The sequence below is a fragment of the Pongo pygmaeus genome, chromosome 12 (genome assembly GCF_028885625.2).
Source record: "Pongo pygmaeus isolate AG05252 chromosome 12, NHGRI_mPonPyg2-v2.0_pri, whole genome shotgun sequence".
Lineage (NCBI taxonomy): Eukaryota > Metazoa > Chordata > Mammalia > Primates > Hominidae > Pongo > Pongo pygmaeus.
The window spans coordinates 58,723,152-58,729,726 of NC_072385.2; the positions used below are offsets into that span (position 1 = coordinate 58,723,152).

The 6,575-nt window shown below is 40.6% G+C and overlaps 1 pseudogene; it reads right to left on the bottom strand.

Annotated features, from left to right (window-relative positions):
• Positions 1-3,683: 3,683 nt before the first annotated feature.
• Positions 3,684-4,811, bottom strand: LOC129030006 (cyclic AMP-dependent transcription factor ATF-4-like; annotated as a pseudogene).
• Positions 4,812-6,575: the final 1,764 nt, after the last annotated feature.

The following is a 6,575-nucleotide window of genomic DNA, read 5'->3' on the forward strand; positions in this document are numbered from 1 at the left end:
CCATGGAATACTATGCAGCCATAAAAAAGGATGAGTTCATGTCCTTTGTAGGGACATGGATGAAGCTGGAAACCATAATTCTGAGCAAACTATCGCAAGGACAGAAAACCAAACACCGCATGTTCTCACTCATGGGTGGGAATTGAACAATGAGAACACTTGGACACAGGGTGGGGAACATCACACACCAGGGCCTGTCATGGGGTGGGAGTGGGGGGGAAGGATAGCATTAGGAGATATACCTAATGTAAATGACGAGTTAACGGGTGCAGCACACCAACATGGCACATGTATACATATGTAACAAACCTGCACGTTGTGCACATGTACCCTAGAACTTAAAGTATAAAAATAAAAAAGAAAGAAAGAAAAATCCTTCCCTCATGGATCACAGTTCCTAGAGTAGAAAGGCAAATAATAAATTAACAAATATATATTAATACATAAGAACACTTCAGGCAATGATGCTTTGTAGAAATGGACATACCAATGGGATAAAGAGTGACTAAAGAGGATTTTGTTGTTTGCTTTTAAGATGAGAGAGACACTAGGACATGTTTGTAAGACAGGAGAATTGCTGTATAGAATGAGAGATCAGTGATTTAATTCTCATTGTCCAAAGCACTCTTCTGTTTCTTTGCCTTGCATCCTGACCCTAACCCATGTTAATTAATTTGTCAGGTAAAATATATTTTTGGTGATCTCTTTGGGTCAATTTTAATTCTATCAGGTGCCAGTTACATAAAAGCAAGCCACGATATTTGTCAGTGTATTATTTTCAAGTGTTTAAAACCAGAGGTTTGAAATTTTAAAAATTACTTAGAATGTAATATAGTTATTTGTACCTGCTTTCATGCTACAAATGGCAGAGTTAAGTGGTTGTAACAGAGACGGTATGGCCCACAAAGCCTAAAATATTTACTAGCTGGTCCTTTGAAGAAGTTTCGTTAGCTCCTGACATGTGGCACTAATAATTATACTAGCTCTCTATGTTAAATAGTTAATAATTTTTCCCACTGATTTAAGCATCACACTTGTTAGCTATAAACACACAAACACACGTTTACAGCCTATTTATTTTGTTCTACTGATCAGCTTGCCTATTTCTATAATAGTATAACATTTTATTTTTAAAAACTTTAATTGTAAAATACTATTTAAATGTTGATAGTGAAAGTTCTTTCATTATCACTTTTTAAATCTTATTGATTATTTCAAAATCTATTCTTTTGAATGAGATATGGAACCATTTTTGTCAAATTCCTAAAACTTTTATGAGTGCTCATGTATGTCTTTTTTTTTTTTTTTTTTTTTTTTTTTTTTTGAGATGGAGTCTTGCTCTGTCGCCCAGGCTGGGGCGCAGTGACACGATCTCAGTTCACTGCCACCTCCACCTCCTGGGTTCAAGCAATTCTCCTGTCTCAGCCTCCTGAGCAGCTGGGATTACAGGCATGTGCAACCACTCCCAGATAATTTTTGTATTTTTAGTAGAGATGGGGTTTCACCATGTTAACCAGGCTGGTCTCGAACTCCTGATCTCGTGATCTGCCCACCTTGGCCTCCCAAAGTGCTGGAATTACAAGCATGAGCCACTGTGCCCAGCCCATATATAAGTCTTTGTGTGGACATATGTTTTATCTTGGTGAATACCTAGGAGTGGGTAGAATTACTAGGTCATTTGGTAAGTGCACATCTAACTTTATAAGAAATCACCTGTCTTCTACTATATTTTAAATATTTTTTATTTTGCATTGTTTTGATTTTCTTTTTTTTTCCAGGGAAGCCAATTATGCCTATGCTGGATCTCCTTTGACTGTTTTCTACATCTACCATTTTCTGTTTAATCTTTTTTAACCTTTATTTTCATTTTATTGTGTAAGTTTCCTCATTTCTATCTTACGCTTTGCCACTACCATTTCCACCTCAGTGTTTTCCAGTTTTCTCTAGCTGCTCTTCCCTTGTCTCAAGATTGCTAACTTAGCTCAGCTTTTTTTTTCAGCATCTGCATTCACTGAAACTTTGGCTCCAGCCATTGCATTTTAGGTTACAACTTGGCATAACCATTTCAGAAAACTGTCATTATCTACCAAAGTAAAATATAAACATAACCTAAGATCCTGTGAGCTCTGGACCTTTACATATTGTAGACAAAAGCCCTTTGTTTGCCAAATGTTTTGCATGCCTTCTTCCTGTATGGCTCTCTTTTTTACTTCTTTTTTTTTTTTTTGAGATGGAGTTTCTCTCTTGTCACCCAGGCTGAAGTACAATGGCGTGATCTCAGCTCACTGCAACCTCTGCCTCCTGGGTTCAAGCAATTCTCCTGCCTCAGCCTTTCAAGTAGCTGGGATTATAGACACACACCATCACACCCGGCTAATTTTTGTATTTTTAGTAGAGACAGGGTTTCACCATGTTGGCCAGGCTGGTCTCAAACTCCTGACCTAAAGTGATCCACCTGCCTCAGCCTCCCAAAGCACTCAGATTACAGGCATTAGCCACCGAGCCCAGACTTCTTTTTTACTTCTTAATGTTATTTTTGATGAACAGAAGGTTTTATTTTAACATAGTCATTGCTACGGTTTGAATGATTTTGTTCCTCCTCACCAAAGTTCGTATGTTGGAAACTTAATCCCCAATGTAACAGTGTTGGGAGGTAGGATCTTTGGGGAAGTGTTTAGGTCATAAAGACTCTGTCCTCATGAATAGATTAATGCCACTTTAAAAAATGCTTGTGGGAGCCCGGGCAATGGCTGATGCCTGTAATCCCAGCACTTTGGGAGGCCAAGGCAGACAGACCACTTGATCTCAGGAGTTCGAGACCAGCCTGGGCAACATGGTGAAACTCTGTCTCAACAAAAAAATAAAAAATACAAAAATAATAAGCTGGGTGTGGTGGCATGCACTGGCAGTCCCAGCTATTCAGGAAGTTGAGGTAGGAGGATTGCTTGAACCTGAGAGGCAGAGGTGGCAGTGAGCCATGATCACACAACTGCACTCCAGCCTTGGTGATAGAGTGAGACCCGTCTCAAAAAGAAAAAAAAAAAAAAAAGTGTTGGTGGGAGCAGACTCACTCTCTCTTGCCTCTTGCCCTTTCTGCCTTCTGCTGTGTAAGGATGCAGTAGGAAGGCAATAAGAAGGCCCACACAAGCTGCTGGTGACTTGATCTTGGACTTCTCAACCTCCAGAACTGTGAGAGAATAAATTTCTGTTTTTCATAAATTACCTGGTCTGTGTCATTCTGTTATAGCAGCACAAAATGGACTAAGACAGTTGTATATGTCAGTCTTTTTCTTTATGGTTAGTGCTTTTTATGTTCTATTTGAGGAGTCTTGCCTTATGCTGAGATCATGATGATATTCTTTTATATTACCATCTAAGACTTTTATTGTTTTGCCTTTTCTTTAAAAGAATCACTTATTTACATTTTGTTTTTGTGTATGTATGAAGCAAAAGCCGTTTTATTTTTTTCCAAATGGGTATCTAAATATCCCCACACATTCATTGATAAGACATTCCTTTCACCTGTGATCTATAGTGTCACCTTTGACATAATTAATTGTTCACATATCTGTTTTACTATTTTAATTCATTGATAAATTTGTCCATCCTCAAACCACTATGACAAAATCTTTTTTTTTTCCCTACAAAATAATTTATTGGAACACACAGCTACAGCAGAGACTCTATGTACAAGCACATTGACGCTCCTGACTACCCTCAAGGACCCTTTTCTTCCCCCTTGCCTTTCGGACCTCTTCTATCAAATCTTTCAGGTACTGGATCTCATTGGCCAGAGAATCCGCCCTCTCTTTTAGAGCCTCGTTCTTCTTTTCCAGCTCTTTGCACTCGCCAGTGAGAGCCTCCTGCTCCGCCCTCTTCTTCTGGCGGTACCTAGTGGCTGCTGTCTTGTTTTGTTCCATTTTTTTCAACTTCTTATCCAGTTTCTCACCCTTTACTTTTGCTGCTACCATCTTCTCTCCAGGAGGATCATAAGGTTTGGGGCGGGCAGACCCACAGAGAACACCTGGAGATGGGAGGTTCCTATTTGGAGAGCCCCTGGTAGAGGGGCTATGCTGAGGAGAGCCCAGATAGGACTCTGGGCTTATACAGATGCCACTATCATTATCTGAAGGGGTGTCTTCCTCCTTTATGCACTGAGGGATCATGGCAAGGTAAGCAGTGGAGTCTGGCTTCCTATCTCCTTCAGTGATATCCACTTCACTGCCCAGCTCTAAACTAAAGGAATGATCTGGAGTGGAAGACAGGACCCCTGGGGAAAGGGGAAGAGGTTGCAAGAAGGTGAAGGGGGCAACCTGGTCGGGTTTTGTTAAACTTTCTGGGAGATGGCCAATTGGGTTCACCGTCTGCAGGGGGCTCCTTATTAGTCTCCTGGACTAGGGGGGCAAAGAGATCACAAGTGTCATCCAACATGGTCAAAAGGTCATCTGGCATGGTTTCCAGGTCATCTATACCCAACAGGGCATCAAAGTCGAACTCCTTCAAATCCATTTTCTCCAACATCCAATCTGTCCCGGAGAAGGCATCCTCCTTGCCGTTGTTGGAGGGACTGACCAACCCATCCACAGCCAGCCATTCGGAGGTGCCCGCCTTAGCCTTGTCGCTGGAGAACCCATGAGGTTTGAAGTGCTTGGCCACCTCCAGGTAGTCATCTAAGAGACCTAGGCTTTCTTCAGCCCCCAAACCTGACTAGTCGAAGAGTGACATCAAGTCCCCCACCAACACCTTGCTGCTCAGGAAGCTCATTTCGGTCATGTTGCGGTGCTTTGCTGGAATCGAGAAATGTGCTTAATTCGAAGGTGCCTTTGTCGGTTATAGCAACGCTGCTGGTGAATGCCCTGAGAAGCACCATGGCTTAAGCCGCTGCGGGGGTGCCGCTGCAGAGCTTGGTGCTGCTGCCGCCGCTGCAAAGGCCAATGCTGCCGCAGGCACTGCTGCTCCTAATACGCCATGGTGGCCGTGGACCCTGCGGGTGGGGAGGAGGGAAGGTGCGCACGTGCGGAGGAAACTACGTCTGTGGGCGGGCGAAGTAGAAAATTGACAAAATCTTAATTGCTATAGTTTTGTAATAAATCTTGATACTACTAGTTAATTTCTCCCATCTTTAGCTTGTTTATATATGCTATAGTTTTGTAATAAATCTTGATACTACTAGTTAATATCTCCCATCTTTAGCTTGTTTATATATATACACATTTTATATATTTATGTATTTTTATATATTAAGTTAATTTATATAATATATATTTACATATTATTCAATATATAAGTGTTATATTATCCATATATATTAATATTTATATACATATTTTCCTCTAGGAAAAGTTTTATCTGCATCCCTCAAGTTTGGATATACAGTATTTTTGCTATTACTTAGCTCAAACAATAATATTATTAGATACATACATATTTAGTGTTGTTATATCTTCCTGGTGAATTAAACTTCTATTATATTTTTTCCCAGGGCAAATTTATGTTACTTCTGCCATGTGCCTGGAAACTCTCATACCCTGGGATCACTTTAATCCAGCTTCAGAGACTAGATAAGTAAAGCTGAGTTGCACCGCCTCTGAAGGTCTATTTATTTCTGGTTCAAAGTTACTCCTAGGGTGCAGATATCTCGGTCTAAAGAGAGGAGGGCTTATCAGGCTTCCTTCGCCTGCGTCCATGCTCCATGAGTCTATCAAAGGTGTCATTCAGTCTCCCAGCACCCAAGTAAACTTTTATTGCTAGGAAATAAGAAAATTGTTGCTTTCAAATATTAGTTTTAAACTGATCATGATAATGAACTTGCTTATTAATTCTGGAAATTTTTTCTGCTGCTTCTGTTACATATTCCAGGTGGATAATAATATCATTGGCAAACAATTATGCTTTTATCTCTTGCTAGCATTTAATATTACAGAGGAGATGTATACAGCCAGTCTAATTTTTTTTTTTTTTTTTTGAGATGGAGTTGCCCAGGCTGTTGCCCAGGCTAGAGTGCAGTGGCGCAATCTTGGCTCAACCTCCACCTTTCGGGTTCAAGCGATTCTCCTGCCTCAGCCTCCTGAGTAGCTGGGATTACAGGCACACACTACCACACCCGGCTAATTTTTGTATTTTTAGTAGATACGGGGTTTCACCATGTTGGTCAGGCTGGTCTTGAACTCCCGACCTCATGATCCACCCACCTCGGCCTCCGAAAGTGCTGGGATTACATGCATGAGCCACCGCGCCCGGCCAGCCAGTTTAATTTTTTAAACTTGCCTCCTCAGCCTGAATGCTTCACTCATTTTGCCTGGTGTGCCTAAATGTGAGTCTCTTTCCATTGACTTGATACAAAAGAAGGAAATTACTTTTAATCAATATATAAGGCTCTTTCTGGCAGTCTGAAAATATTCTTTTATATTATACCATAGTTAAGTAATTATTTCTATCCCATTTGTTCTGTTCTGAGTCATGTCTCGATTTTCTGTTTTCTGTATTTATTCTCTCACTTGATTTTTTTTTTCCCTTTCTGCATTCTTGGAGGACTTTTCAAGCTTGTTCTTCACATATTTCTGCTTTCCTCTCCT